The sequence below is a fragment of the Aedes albopictus genome, chromosome 2 (assembly GCF_035046485.1).
Source record: "Aedes albopictus strain Foshan chromosome 2, AalbF5, whole genome shotgun sequence".
Taxonomy (NCBI): domain Eukaryota; kingdom Metazoa; phylum Arthropoda; class Insecta; order Diptera; family Culicidae; genus Aedes; species Aedes albopictus.
In genome coordinates this window covers 337,308,588-337,325,910 of record NC_085137.1, presented here as the reverse complement: position 1 = coordinate 337,325,910, position 17,323 = coordinate 337,308,588, and positions in this window count along the sequence as shown.

Sequence of the window (17,323 nt, the reverse complement as noted above, 5' to 3'; positions counted from 1 at the left end):
AAAGGGTAGGGTAGAGGGTAAGGTAGAGAGTAGGGTTAGGGTAGAGCGTTAGGGTAGAGGGTTAGGGTAGAGGGTAGGGTAGAGGGTTAGGGTAGAGGAAAGGGTAGAGAGTAGGGTAGGGGGTTTGGGTAGAGGATAGGGTAGAGGGTTAGGATAAAGGGTTATGGTAGAGGGTAGGGTAGAGGATTAGGGATAGGGTAGGGTAAAGGGTAGGGTAGAGGGTTAGGGTAGAGGGTAGGATAGTGGGTAGGGTAAAGTGTTAGGGTAGACGGTAGATTAGAGGGTAGGATAAAGTGTAAGGGTAGACGGTTTGGGATAGGGTAGAGGGTAGGATAGCGGGTAGAGTAAAGGGTTAGGGTAGAGTGTAGGGCAGAGGGTAGAGTAGAGGGCTAGGGTAGATGAGATGAGATGAGATGAGATGGGATGAGATGAGATGAGATGAAATGAAAGATGAGAGATGAGAGATGAGAGATGAGAGATGAGAGATGAGAGATGAGAGATGAGAGATGAGAGATGAGAGATGAGAGATGAGAGATGAGAGATGAGAGATGAGAGATGAGAGATGAGAGATGAGAGATGAGAGATGAGAGATGAGAGATGAGAAATGAGAGATGAGAGATGAGAGATAAGAGATGAGAGATGAGAAATGAGAGATGAGAGATGAGAGATGAGAGATGAGACATGAGATATGAGAGATGAGAGATGAGAGATGGGAGATGAGAGATGAGAGATGAGAGATGAGTGATGAGAGATGAGAGATGAGAGATAAGAGATGAGAGATGAGAGATGAGAGATGAGATGAGATGAGATGAGATGAAATTTCCTCCTGGGATTCCTTCTAGGATTCCTGCGTGAATTCCTAAAAAAAGTTTCCCAAGAGTTCTGTCTAGGAGTTCCTTAGAGTTTCTTTTGAGGGATAATCTTAGCAGCTCTTTCTGGGATTAGGAAGGATTATTTATTGAGTTCCTTTAGTGACTTCTTCCCAGGTATTCCTTCAGGAATTTCTCAAATAATTGCTCCATCAGTAGTGTTTGTGATTCCTATAAAGTTTCAATCAGATTCATCTTGAATTTTTCAGTGATCGCTCCATGGGTTCCATCAGGGATATCTCCAGAAGTTCCTTCACAGATTAGTTAAGGAGTTCCACAAGGGATTAGTCCAGGACTTCATTTAGAGATTACTCCAGGACATCATTCAGGGATTTGTCTAGGAGTTCTTTCAGGGATTCGTCCAGGAGCCACTTCAAGGATTATTTGACGAGTTCCTTCAGGTATTCCTCCTGAAATTTCTTCTAGAATTCCTCTTAAATTTCAGTCAGAGATTTCTCCATGAGTTTCTCCAGAGATCTCTGGGACCATTCATAAACCACGTAGACTTTTTGGGGGGAGGGGGGGGGGGTCTGGCCAAAGTCTACGCTCCATACAAATTTCAAAATTTTCGTATGGACAAAAGTCTACGAGGGGGGACGGGGGGGGGGGGGGGAGAGGATCTGGGATGGCCGAATTTTGGTCTACGTGGTTGATGAACAGCCCCTCTCCAGAAGTTCCTTCAGAGGCTCATTCAGGAGGATTTTGTGATTTCTCCAGGAGTTCAATCAGCGAAGAACTTCTCTCAGTGATACATATGGGAGTTCATATAGTAATTGCTTCGGAAGCCCCTAGCCAGATCTCTACAGAAGTTCCGCTATGGATTCCTATAGAAGTTCGATTTGGGATTACTTCAGGAATTCTTAAGCTTCCCAAAGGATTTTTGTTCCACGAAAAAAAAAACAATATTGGAGGTTATATTCTTGAAACAAAACAAAAAATGATGAAAAAGAGCTGACTGCTGACGGGCGCCACGGCGCCTTCATATTCACTAGTTTTTGAAGAAACGTCTTGCGGTGTTACCTACACGCAAAACAAGAAATCATACCAATAATTGAGATATGATGTTTCTAACCAGTTTCTGTACGAAAACATTACAAAAAATGTGCGAAGTCATCATTGTATTAAAAAGCGCTACACTACACACACTATTTTTCCAAGCCGAGACAAACTAGTCGCCAAACATTCGATTTGCTTTACGCTGGGCTTTGTTCTATTGTCAACAGGCATTTTTCCGCATGCAACCAGAGGTAGTTGTCGCCTTTGTGCTTTTAATGCACAATGGGTTGATAGCCGTATTTACGAATACAAAATTGTTTTTTCCTTAGTTTTTGGTTCTAGATCCATGGTAACTAGGCCGTCCCTATTTTTGCAAAAGTTGGAAATGTTAAAAGTTCAATATTGCAAAACGATCATTTTAGCTAAAAAACCATCATGCCAAAATTTGAAGTCCGTATCTCAAGGCTAAGTGGTCCCCCACGGGGCCTAAAGTTCTCAAAAATTGTATGGGGTCAAAAAAATCATGAAATTTTTTTGACGAAAAAAACCCTATTCTACTAGAATCGGTGGTTTTAGGACTCTAAAGGACCAAAAATGTGCTCAGAATTGCGATATCTCTTTTCGTTTTCGAGTTATTGGACAAAATATGGCAGGTTTCCTCAGGGATCTTAAAAAATGGTCAAAATGTTCAATTTTAGGTAGTTTTTCGTCAATAACTCAGAAACGAAAAAAAAAATATTGCAATTCTGAGCACATTTTTGGCCCATTAGGGTTCTAAAATCACCGATTCTAGTAGAATATGGTGTTTCCTTCGTTGAAAAAAATTTCATGATTTTTTTGACCCCATACAATTTTTGAGAACTTTAGGCCTCGTGGGGACCACTTAGCCTTGAGATACGGACTTCAAATTTTGGCATGATGTTTTTTTAGCTAAAACGATCGTTTTGTAATATTGAACTTTTAACATTTCCAACTTTTGCAAAAATAGGGACGGCCTAATGGTAACTTTGAGAAGTTCTTTCGTTCCTATTTTCAAACATCGTCGTATAGGTTGAAGCAAGGAATTGGCATCCCTACCCCATCAAAGCAATGTTTTCGTAGCCAACTTAACTGTGGCGTGTACATATCGTCGAACATATCGTCGGTTTCCTGCAGGCTTGTCCGCACTGAGCGTATGAAAATTCTGCTCTTTTGATTTACACCACCAAAACCATCGTATTTATGCAATCTTCCTATCTTATCTGATAGATAGAAGGATGTTTGAATATCCTAAATGTCATTTCGAACTGTCAAAAAATCGCACCGCCGTGCCGCACTGAGCGTGCAAAGAGAAATTCACTGGGATGAACTCACCCGGGTGAAATTCTCTTTGCGCGCACAGTGCGGCACGGCGGTGCGATTTTTTGACAGTTCGAAATGACATTTAGGATATTACAACATCCTTCTATCAGGTAAGATAAGAAGATTGAATAAATACAATGGTTTCGAGGATGTAAATCAAAAGAGCAGAATTTTCATGCGCTCAGTGCGGACAAGCCTGGTTTCCTGCAATAGTGGCACAACCTCAAAATTTGTATTTTTTTAGATTTTAATGGCAAATGATGAAAAACTATATAAAATATCATCTCACAAAGACCCGTTCCGAAATTCGTTGAGAAACGCGAGAGCGAGATTAGGGCATTTTCACCAATTTTCCGCAATAAAGGCACAAATCAAAATAATTCAACTTTTTCAAAAAATGTTTTGAAAATAGTAATCGAAAATTCATGAAACAGATAGTCCTTCAGCCTTTGTCCATGATACAACAATCAAAAGTCGTTTACTTTTGTCAACTGATGAGAGAAATAGTGAACTTGCAGAAGGTGCTTCAAGATTGCCAATTTTCAAACGCTCATTCTGAAAATTCCGAAAATTCACATTTTTTGAGTTGTGCCCCTCAATTGTTCTGATTTAGCAATGTAAGCTATACATACCCCCGAGCAGAAGGGAATAACAACAGCATACGAAAATGTGTTATTTTGGCAAAATAACTTAGTAATGAAATCAGTTATTTTCACGTTATTAACATAACAAATTATGTTATAAACTTGGCTGTCATAAGCGGCAAAATAACAAAAATCATAACAAAAAAAAGTTCCTGGAAGACCAATTTAATAACATGTTATGTAAGTTTCGATAACTTCATAATAACAATAAATTTGAGGAATATTTCAATAACAAATGTTGCAGCAAAATTAGTAATGATATCAAACTAATAACAAAGTAAGTAATAATGCTAGGGTCTTGAACCATTTGGGCACCTGCCGCTATAACTAAATCAATTTTATACCTAATTGACACATGATGAGCTACGTACAGTATGCGGCAGGAAATAATGCGAAAGTGTTTTTCAACTTCAAACCTAATTTTCGTCCATGTTTCAATGTTCCATGATCTCCAACAGGCTTATTTTCTGAAAATTTTAAAAGAAATCCTTTTTGATCACTAACCTTTACAAGACGATGCCTGAAGCTGAAGACAATCAGAATATTTAAACCACTGAATTTCATATCTGACATAACAAAATTTGTAATTTTCTCTACAATATCATAATATATATATATGCTTATTTTATCTAGTATGTGAAACTACATGGCTCTGGATTAGTATAGCCTGATTTTTCAGCGAATTAAAGGAAATTATGTTACTACTTTAGTCATTTTGTCTTAGGACCATTGGGCGCGGCGCGCAGTTTATTGACACCAACTTTTCAGGCTTACATTATCACATGTTAAAAATCAAATATTTTTATTTGTATTTTGTAGTGCTAGAATATAGACATTGACTGATACACTGTCATGAAAAAATAGTCATATATATCATATATTTAGCGTGTAATAGCGTTTTGAAGTTTTCGCGTTTTTGTGCCCAAATTAGGTATACCTGCCCAAATGGCACAAGACCCTATATGAATAACAAAGCAAACGTTCAGAACATATCAATAATCCTTGCTAGTTATTAGATAAAATCAATTTTAATCAATTTATGAAAATCTTTCGGGCCTGAGCTCGATTCAGAACCGAAAAATCGTTCGATCGGCGCGAGTGTTTCTTGTTCAGTTCCAGCCGCGTGCTCTCCGGTGGAAGCAAAATCTTTCGAGCCTGCCCGAGCAGAAGAAAATATCAACAGCATAATAAAATATGATATTTTTGCTGAATAACTGAATAATGGAATCAGTCATTTTTCTGTGATTAGCATAACATATTATGCTATAAACTTGTCTGTCATAAGCGGCAAAATAACAAATATCATAACAAAATAATGTTCCTGGAAGACTTATTCAATAACATGTTTTGTAAGATTAATTAGAACTTAATAACAGGAAATTTGTGAACTTGTTATTGTTGTGTTATAGTTCATCACATATTTGTACGTTCTCTATAGTAGAATAATAACTAAACTTGGCCTACAACAAAATATATAATTGAAATGTAATCATGTGAATATATCTCAATAGCTTGAACATAACAAAATAAAATTGCCCAAAAAAACATGTTATTAAAATGATATTTTGATTGTATTTTGATAAGTTAACAATAATTGTATTTTGATAAGTTAACAATAAAAAAAATTTGGTATAAAAACAGGCTATATGATTCTGTTGTTATAAATTTGCTATTCTCCTCTGCTCGGGTGAGCTCGATTCAGAACCGAAAAATCGTTCGATCGGCGCGAGTGTTTCTTGTTCAGTTCCAGCCGCGTGCTCTCCGGTGGAAGCAAAATCTTTCGGGCTTGAACTCGACGCGTTACCGTGGATGCATTTAGTGGTTCTTTTGAGTTTTGATTTTTAGCCTCGTTCGAGTACAAGAAACCAGGACAACCAGCGATGGAGAGATAAATGGAGGCACATGAATTGGTGAGCTCGTTTCATACTATTGTTTACTGTATCAAATTAAGATAATATTTGTGCAATTACCGTTAATATTTTTGTTAGATTAAGTTTTGTCTGTTTAGTCTAATTTTTATATTTGAGGCACACTTTGAATAGTCCGTTACTCCAAGTAACGGCATTTACTCCTAATCAAGTTTTTATGTTCAGTAAAAGAGGTTCTAAGAGTTAAAGGTTGCATGAATTTCTGGAAAAAGAGAGGGTCGGTAAAAGATAGACGGCGAACAATGCGGTAAGATCTTTCTGATTTATTTATCACGTGTTATTTTGTTAATACTTGTGAATCGATCGCGTTCAGCATTGTCTCGCGCGGAAATGCAGACTACAGATGCGTCGGTGCTTAGCTTTGTGTTCTCCTTAGTTGCGAATGAATACTTATGTAGGGTGAGCTTTGAAGCACAATAGATCGCGTTCGTCATCCAAGGCTTAGAAGGGTATTTCTTCGCGAGCGCATTATTAATCGCGAATCAAAACATTACATTCGTTTATCACGACGAAATCCTCAACACATCTCCATTTCCCCTGTCCAAACTCCTAGTGATTTCTCGTAGTAACGCAGAGAATTCCTCGGTTATTGGCCTAAGCGAGAATCATGTCATCACTTCCTTCCCTTTCCTCAATTGACCTGCATTCGGACGCGGCCGGCGCTGGTATTGCTTGTTGGAAAGTATTGGGATTCCAGCATTTACACAATGAAGAGAAAGCTAATCCAAAGCATCATCTGTAGGTTCTTTGTGTAAATGCAGTTGTCCTTGCAATAACAGAGGAGCAACCGCGGGCGGTCAATCATGCTCATGCTCATGCTCAAAATCAATTTTAATCAATTTATCAATCAATAAAATCAATTTCAAAACTTGTTATTGTTGTGCTACTGTTTATAAAATATATGTACACTCTCAATAGTATAGTAATAACTAAATATGTTTCATAACAAAACATATTATTAATATATTTTTTTATGGCTGCATATCAATAGTTTGATCATAACAAAATAAGATTGTCAAACAAAACATGTTATAGAAAAGTTATGCCTTGATAAGTGAATAATAACAAAACAAGTTATAAAAACAGAATATGTGATTTGATAGCTATTAGTTTGATATTCCCCTCTGCTCGGGCCGTACTGCAGATTGTCCCAGATGGTAGCTATGTTGAACATTCCTTCAATTTCATTGCAGTGGAGCTCGTAGCGCTGTGAAGTTAGCATCTGCGAGACGATTTGGTATTGGCGATGCTGTTAACAGTCTTTCCATCAATCTTAGTTATCATAAGATTGAATATAATTAATCAAGGTGTTCCTTGAAAATATCTATATTTCAAAAGGTTATAAATTAGACATTTCGTCACTCATGCGTTCAAATTCTTGTTTTGTTAGCAGTTTTATTTGTAAATTTCAATGAAACATGGCGACAATATCGCGTAGAGAATGGTTGAGCATTGCTCCAAACTACTTTCCGGCCGGTATTTATTTTTAATGGTACATACCATTGATGTTAAAAGAATGTGTGCATCGCAGCAGCTGGGATCCATACATTTATGCTTGTATTCGTTGAAACCGGAACCTCCATCACAGTCCTATTTAAGTAAAAGGCTGAAAGTGTTGAAATCTTCACAAACATAATTTTCAAATTCATCTTTAACGAGTACACGGTGTCAAAATTTCGATTATTATCGAACATTCATGTACCTCGGATTTTTCTTCGAAAATGAATTGTATTTTGGCTATATATTCATTATCGGAAAACTAGAAAATATTTCATCGGCGAAAATTTTTCCATACATTTTGTATGGGACGTTTTTTGGGCTAAAATAGTAATTATTGATTTTTAGTTTGGAAAATACCCTAAAACTCATCTAACTCAAATTTTCCCCGATAGAATATTTTCAAATTTTGCATTTATACATTACAGCCGAAATTCTAACATTCTATGAAGAAAAATCCGAGGTACACGAAAGTTCGATAATAATCGAAATTTTGACACCGTGGAGTACTATCAACTAACAGCAAGTATGGTTAGGCAATGCTTGTAATTTATCGTTACAAACATCCCCCGTGATTTCAAAGTGCTCAAGTGATAAAAAAATCACTTTTCGAAGAAGATATTTTTTTTTTTCATTTTATTTATTAATAGGGGGATTAGGAGCATAATGGACACCCTAAGCAAATGAGTATGTTAGGCCTGTATAACAGACAAAAACTTAACATATTATCAGTTGGCTTGCAACTTTAACTTGTTTCCTACGTATTTCAATCATTTACAGCAGGTAGAATGTCATTATTGCGAAGAAATAATGAAATGTAAACCGTGTGTTTTTTGGGGCTAGCAGGAAAGGTACGGGGCGAAATGGACACTCATCGGGGCATAATAGACACCCCTGCATATTTTATGCTGTATCTTTGAGAATATCGACTAGTTAAGTAATTTGCCTACGGAGATCAATACCACAGATACAGGGTGTTAGGTTCGTGAGTGCAAACTTTTTAAAGGGTGATAGAGGACCATAAATGGTGAAAAAAATTGTTCTACGCATATGGTCAAATCTCAACCGTTACGTAGTTATTGAACTTCCCATGTTTTTGACTCTCATAGTCTTAACTGGCTATAACTTGAAAATGGTCGAACTTATCGCAATTTTTTGACCCTTATTCGAAAGATTATTGAATTTTCTATCGAATGGCATCTTTGAATCGATTGGTTTAGTTAATTAACTAAGTTTTCTAAAGCAAAACAGCTAAAAATAGTCTGTTTTAATTTGTTTTTGTCAATTATCTTTGAAACATGCGTAATAAATTAAAATTCTTTCTTTGGCAAAGTTATGGCCCCTGTTCAACTCTACAATTCGTTCTTTGACACCAAACTTCTAGCTCTTATCGTTTTCTAGCAATTTTGATTTAAATGTGCGGCACAGTGCGCAAAAATGTGCTTACCTTGACAGTTGCAAATTTTTGACCTGAAATGCGATGTTTAAATCGAAATTGCAAGAAAACAATAAGAGATAGACGCTTGATGTCAAAGAACGAATGGTAGAGTGGAACAGGAGCCACAACTTTGCCAAAGAAAGAATTTTAATTCATTACGCATGTTTCAAAGATAATTGATAACAACAAATTAAAACACGCTATTTTGAGCTAGTTTGCCCTAGAAAACTTAGTTATTTAACTAAACCAATCGATTCAAAGATGCCATTTGATAGAAAATTCAATAATCTTTCGAATAAGGGTAAAAAAATTGCGATAAGTTTGACCATTTTCAAGTTATAGCCAGCTAAGGCAATGAGAGTCACAAACATGGAAAGTTCAATAACTACGTAACGGTTGAGATTTGACCATATGCGTAGAACAATTTTTTTCCCCATTTATGGTCCTCTATCACCCTTTAAAAAGTTTGCACTCAGGAACCTAACACCCTGTATAATACTCCATCTTAGACGAGTTTACATACCATCAAAGTTAATTAAATAAATTTTAGGCTAAAATATTAGGATTGAATTTTTCCAACTCTCTAAAACGCCTAACAGTATGCAACGCGCGTACATCCATTCATAATTGCCAGTGTTAGCGTAAATAATATAATTTGGACATGTATGTAATTTGGACATGCACGGCGGTATATGTCTTGTTTCGGAGAGCTAATAAAAGTGGATACTTCTCAATATCGATTATTGGATCAAACAGACCCTATTCTGCTGACTTACGTTGAGAATACACTTAACAAATAAGAATTTACTTCAAAATTATCGAAAATGTAAATTATTTCACTAAAACCCCTCAAATGCACAGGTATGCAAGACGGCATACACTTCACAGTCAAATACAATATTCACCTCAAAATCGTCAAATTAATAATTGTAAAAAATTTGAAAGGCTTATTGCAATGAAATATGTTCAATTAAGAAGCATTGGGCAGCCAAACTCTTAACATTCATCTAGAACGCTAAAAATAGGTGGTGTCCAAAACACATTACAAGTTTTCTACTGTAAATATATTTTGGTCATCTGACGAACTACATGGGGATGCTGTACGATTGCATACTTGGAGGCGTATTCTGTAGGTCTGGCGATATTTTCTCGATTTTATCAAAAACTGTAATAGTTATCAAAATAGATGCCTGTTAAGCGAAAAAATTTGATTATTTACAAGAAAATATTTGTTAATTTATGCTACTCTCATGATAAAGCAGTATTCATGGCTAAACATGGAGATAACTGCCCTGTCCAAATTATATATACCTGAGGGAGTCCAAAACATATATTCGGTGTCCAAAATGCAATTCTAACAGGCGATAAGAAATTGTGATTTTCTCAGCTTAAAAGGCTTTCGTTAAGGTTTTTGTCACCAGGAACGCAAAGTACAATCATATTTCAAGCGTATTAGTAACTTTGGAAAATAAATAATTGATTTCTAAGGAAGCTAGGGGACGAGTTTTCCAACGTTGTCCTCAGCCTGTCCAAAATACATGAATTACCCTAATTTCGCCCGGAATCGACTACTACATTGAAATTGTTATTTTGAGTAAGTTCCGATCAAAAATATAATACTTCATCCATTGCAAAATCTGCGTATACATGTAGTTAAGCTAACAATTCACTTGTTTTTATGATGGACACACTCAAACACTCGTAATACCTCATTTGCTGCTGCTTCGAAATTATAAGAAATCTACCAAATGAAAAACATACTTCAATTTCAATGATGTTTTGGTTATTTTGAAGGAATATAAATGGTACTTTTGAAAAATAGAACAATGACTTGTTCCTTTAGACTTATGCATTAAAAGTTTTACATAAAAGTCAACGGTTTCGACAAAAACAGGGGTGTCCATTTCGCCCCGGGTGTCCATTATGCCCCTAATCCCCCTACATACCGTACTGCAGATTGTCCCAGATGGTAGCTATGGCGCTGTGAAGGTAGCACCTGTGAGACGTTTTGGTATTGGCGATGTTGTTAACAGTCTTTCCACCAATCGTAGTTATCATAAGATTGAATATAATTAACACCTTGATCCTTGAAATATCTATACTTCAAAAGGTTAAAAATTGGACATTTCGTCACTCATGCGTTCAAATTCTTGTTTTGTTAGCAGTTTTATTTGTAAATTTCAATGAAACATGGCGACAGTATCGCGTAGAGAATGGTTGAGCATTGCTCCAAACTACTTTCCGGCCGGTATTTATTCTTAATGGTACATACCATTGATGTTAAAAGAATGTGTGCGATGCAGCTGGGATCCATACATTTATGCTTGTATTCGTTGAAACCGGAACCTCCATCACAGTCCTATTTAAGTAAAAGGCTGAAAGTGTTGAAATCTTCACAAACATAATTTTCAAATTCATCTTTAACGAGTATTATCAACCAACTGCAAGTATGGTTAGGCAATGCTTGTAATTTATCGTTACAAACATCCTCCGTGATTTCAAAGTGCTCAAGTGATGAAAAAATCACTTTTCGAAGAAGATATTTTTTTTTCATTTTGTTTATTAATACTACATCTTTGACACGAGTGCCACACAGACTGATTAAAAATTCTTAATCCTATTCTTAAAAACTAGTTTACTAACATTAAAATCAAAAAACGATAATAAGATTGATATAAGTTTTTTTCTTTTTAAGAGTGCGCGAATGATGTTGTATCTTTGTTTCAAAAGTCTCGCATCGACAAAGGGGAATGGTACCCATCTTCAGCATAGCGCTCCCATTTTCTTCCTATCGAAAACAAAGCTAATAAGGTACACCGGGTCAAGTTGAAACGGGTGGGGCAAGATGAAACGCGAAACTTTGAACAATATTTCAATTTTGAAATTTATCCTCCACCAAAAGATTGTATGAAACAAAACTGTAACACATAGGGTAATTTTCCAATGATTGCACGGCTAAAAACTCGCCTTTTGTTGCACACTCCATGTTATTCTGATGAGGTGTGCAACAATTGGCAAATTTTTAACCGTGCAATAATTGGAAAATTACCCTAGATGGCATTCAAATTGTTGTTGTTTATCAAGATTAGATAACATCACGTTAACCCGCTGTTTCATCTTACCCCACCCGTTTCAACTTGCCCCGGTGTACCTTAAGCGCTGTGTTGATTCTGTCATTTCCCGGAAAACCATTTCCCGGAATGACATTTCCCGGAAAACATTTCCCGGAAAGTCATATTCCGGAAAGCTATTTCCCGGAAGGTCATTTTCCGGAATAACCCATTTTCCGGAAACCAACATTATAGATCAATATATTTATTCAACTTTTTCTAAAGCTTCAACTTTTTCTAAAGCTGTTTTTATTCTCAATCATTGTTATTACTAATTCAGATTTTTAAACAAATATCTCGATTAACATTTATTATGGAGAATCAAAGCCAATCCCTTAATATGATCAGCCACAGGCAGACCACAACGATTTGCAATTGCACCCTTCAAAGCTGTGTCATTCTTCAAAAACTTCTTACCCTGTTGTCGAACCACTTCATCTCCCTGCAAAAATCTTAAATAATCGGCTGATGTTTGTTTCTTTTCTCGTCGGCGTGCATCTACGACAGCATAAAACTTGAAATCGCTTTGCCCTCTAAGCAGTTCGCGGAATGTTCTTCAGATCAAGAATGGCTCCATTTGCGATGGGGCAGATTTCTGGATTGCTTTTAAACAAACCTTCTGATACTTCATCAGGTGGAACGAAAGCTAAGACTTCGACTTGGCGGAAGGCCATTTGAACTTTTACATCTTTGATGTAGGCGGACATCAGACCACATTTCTGCAACCTCTTCCAAAAATTCTTAAACAAGTGGAACAAACAGTCGTACTGATTTGAATTTTTGAAAACTTTACGGACTGCATTCAATTCTGCCAATTCGAAATCTGTTAAAACAACCATGGGATCCAACGTTATGTCATTGTCACGGGAAAGACATTTCAGAACTTTTAGTGCCTTTCTGTATGTTGCTTCATATTTGTCCGGGAGAAACATGTGCACAAATGGAACAAGCAACGCCAGATCCGATCGACTCATGAATGGTGAACAGTTGCCTAAAGCCTCGCGGCGCTGAGGAAGACGTCCGTCCATGATGTACACGTTTGACTGACTCAAGATTGGAGATGGTAGAAAAAATCATTAGCCTCCCTCGACTTATGGTTATGTTTTGCAACAGGAAATCTCGGCCATCGTAGGTCTTCGTGAAATCTTGGTTGATTTGGTCATAATCAGTTGGATCTATCGGCAACCTTGATCTGTTGCGCTGTCTCTGACAGATCTTTCGTTGTGCTGCCTTCGACATTTGCGATTGTACCTTATTATTCAAGCCGTTGATTGATAAAAAAGAACATCCCATGAAAAAAGAAGGCAAAATCACTAGTGAAAATTGTTTAAGGAGAAACTTCAGAGGATACAAACATGGCTGCCACAATGGCCGACTTGAACCCCTTACTCACGATTTCAAGAGCACCAATCTTGAAAATTCGTAAACAAATGCGCTTGATTTTGAAAAGCTGCCTCTATTTGCAAGTGAGCAAAGCCAGGATTAACAAGTGCGGCTTGGTTCGACGCTTCGTTCGTCAGATTTGTGCTTCTAAAGTTTGTATGCAAAATTGCAATCGGATTTCTTGATGTTTCACCTTAATCGATGGTGCCAATAATAGCACATGCAAAATAAATCGAAAGAACTTCATCAGAAGAAGCGTTTTTTATCATTATTAGCTCTTTATAACGATTGGTGGGAGTTCGGCTTTGCAGTCTAAAGTTCTCTAGAACGACCGTTTAGGATTCGTCCCTACGTTTCGGCAATTGTTGGTGCCTTCTTCAGGGGAACTGGGAGGGGGAGGGTTTATTTTAAATGTTGTTTTGTACAATAACTTAGAATCTATACAACATTTAAAATAAACCCTCCCCCTCCCAGTTCCCCTGAAGAAGGCACCAACAATTGCCGAAACGTAGGGACGAATCCTAAACGGTCGTTCTAGAGAACTTTAGACTGCAAAGCCGAACTCCCACCAATCGTTACATCCAAACAGTCGATCCCTCGAACATCCAAAAAAAAAAAAAATTAGCTCTTTATTATGGGGAAATTCAGCCAAAGGCTGGTTCATCCCCGTTTTTTTATGTTTGTATATTTTGTTAGGAGTGAGCATGCATGATAACAAAAATAACGGAAACAATTGGTGCCTAAATCGTCTATTTTTGGAATAGGATGATGATGAGGAACAGGGGGCATAGGCTGAATAAAGGTACACACAGGGATGGCATTCACCATTTGCAAAGAGTTACATTCACTTGCTACTATCTCAGTTCATAAGCATGCTATCAAAAAACAATGTATGGATGACTTTTACCTTGATATATGATGTAATTTACAATGTAAATTACATTCACGGCGTGGAGAGTTGCTTTCACAGCTCGCTCACGAGTTAAGCATGCGTGTGCGACCCTTATGATATTCGGCAAACTTTCAGATAAAACTACAAGGTAAAAGTCATCCATACATTGTTTTTTGATAGCATGCTTATGAACTGAGATAGTAGCAAGTGAATGTAACTCTTTGCAAATGGTGAATGCCATCCCTGGGTACACATACCCTATATTGCCAAAGCATGTTCAATCTGAATGCTTGTAGTGCCGCTGCCTTTCTTAGTAGCGAAGCCAATTCCACAAATCCTTTCAGCTCTTGTATAGCAAATGATTTACGCAGCACTTCGGGTTTTCACCGCTTGGTTCGATCACTAACGGGATCGCGTTCGTCATTGTTCTCGCGCGGCAATGAAAACAATAGATGCGCGGATATTTAATGTTTAGTATTGTGTTGTTCCTTGCTGTGAATGAATCACCATTGTCGCACGACAATCAGTGATGGAATTACTCTCCTCATGAAGCAATTCGCGAGTGTAAAGCCAACACAAGGCTTACTCACGACTCCGTGAGTAAACAGTGTGTGAGGTTATTCGCACCTGCCTGCTTCGTGAGTAAGAAGTAAAACAAAAGCAGAAACACTCATGAGCTTTTATTCGTGAAGAACTAGTGGAGGTGCGGGAAGTGCATTTTGTTGTGGTTATAATAGCAAATCCATAGTGATTATTCAACATAAACTAATGCTTTATGCTTCAATGTTCCTGAAAAGCAGCACTGTCAGTCGTTAAAATGCGTTTTTCGTCAAAATGCACAAAAACTCACGAAGCTTCGCGAATCACATGCGAGTGCTTGCCAGCTTCGTTTACTCACGAATAAAGAAGTGCGAGTATTCTCGGGCCCCTGTTGTTCACGAGTAAAGTTTGTTTTGGTTTGTGTCTGCTCAGCTGCAATCTTCATCATTTTCCATCCCTGACGTGGGTGGTCGATTGTTTGCTTTTGCTAACAAAACTGAGACAGATTGTAAGTTTTGTCCCTCCGTTTATAATAACGACAACTCGACGTGGGTGGTCGATTATTTGCTTTCTGTGTGAAACGAACAATAGCACAATGCCTTATACAGGGGATACCTAGGAGGATACTCAAAATAACTGAGACAGGTAAAATTTTCGCTTTTCAAAAAAAATGTTCAAGTAGTTGTAACTTTTCGAAAAGGGGCATAAAATATTCTGAAATTTCTACTGTAAGTTCATTAACTAGTTGTGTATCAGTGGTCGAAATTTGGAAAAGATCGGGATATTCTACACGAAGTTAGACAGATTCTAGAAAAAGGTATAATCATCCGATAGCCAACTTTGAGCTGTCATTGCTGTATGCGTTCAAGATGCAAATTGTGCCCAATGCGCTTCAAACGCGGCATCACAGTGTTACCAAAGGGGATTTAACACACAGCATTATATCTCCGGATTCAACAAACCGAATGTAATGAAATTTTAGTCGTAAATAATATAATGAACTATTAAAAACTTTTGACTAAACCTAAAATTCTTCACACGAAAGAAAATTATAACGATTAGATATTATTTCTAATATAACACCAATTTATCCAAAACTTCATAATCGTTTCAAAATTCGAGATAGTAATTATAGTTCATTTAAATTCCCTTCAATTGACTTGAATATATTTATGTTTCGAACGAAAGCAACCAAATGGCCGGCATTAAATTGAAAAAGTAACGGAAGGCATATGAAAAATAGATAAATTTACTGAAAAACATAGAATAAATGAATTTGTTATAACTTTTTTTCTTATTATTAATTTCAAATTAAGACAAATGTTTCTCAATGTTTATTATATTAGTCATAAATGATCTAAATTCCGGTGCACAACATATAGTTATCGATATGGTCTAGCTCAATGCTATGAAACAAGTACGACGATCACGGTTCTCATCAGTCCACGAGGTTGAAACTTTTACTGCAAATCATTTTATTGCAAAAAAATCAATAATTTATATTTCGGGATGTAATTAAACAGTAAATGAAATGCCTTACAAAAATTGCTGAAACTATGTTTGCCATTTGAAATAACCACCCCGGAATGCGAAAAGCTACGTAAAACTATTACAAGGCTACTAAATTTTTAATTTTAAAAGATTAAAGTTAATAAAATCCAAAGAAAACGCCTAAAAGTACCGTAAACCGGAGTGAAATTGATCATTCGGGTACTACATTGTAATTCCATACTAGGAACTCTTGAGCGTCGTAATGATCTTAAACTTTTTATGTCATCTGATTCGTAGATGTCTAGAGATGAGTATAAACAATTTTTTTTTGAAAAAAGTTAGGTTTGCCTTAGTTTTTCAAGGAATTTGCAATGTATTTCTCACTTAGCTGAAATCATTGCTACTAAACAATCAATTGCTAATAAGACTTCCCGTGAATTCTCTGTTTTAACATTTTTATGGATCCTTGGTTGGGATATTATGCAGCTAATCAGAACATGAAGTAGTTATAAAAAGTTCATTTTATGAAGAAATATGTAGTCATATATTGTGATAGAGATCACTTATTTCAAATTAAATTACCTACCTTTAGGCATTCAAGGGGAAATTTCAAAATTTAATTTTGCATTTAATGTATTAAATTCACTAGTTGTAAGATTTTGGACGCGTTATTCGGTTTTAGAAGACCAAAATTAAGCGGTGAAGTAAATTTTCCTTTCCAACCGATGCTTAATTGTATACTGATCAATTTCGCCCCAAAGTGGCATTTCCAATATTTTGATATTTGAAGTTATTTAACTTAAAGTTAAAATTTGTTGAACAAAATTCTGTTACATGGTTCCATGGAGATCCACTAGGTACTGGTTTTACAGCAATTCTTTAGGCAATATTTGAACAGGCACTTATGTTATCCGCAAAAGTTATTTTAAAGTGATCAATTTGACTCCGGATTACGGTATACGCAATTTCTATAATAAATATGTGATTACATCCGGAAAATTACAATGTTATGCATAAATGGCAATATTTATACACACTAAAAAAATCTGAATTTTAAAAGAAACGTAAATAAAGAACAGACGTAATCTATCGTGCCATAAACTAAAAATAGACTTAATTTTGTGTTACATTTGATGCGATCGTGACAACGTGCGTGGTCAAATGAAGATTGCGTAATTTCAAGCGAAAAGCTTA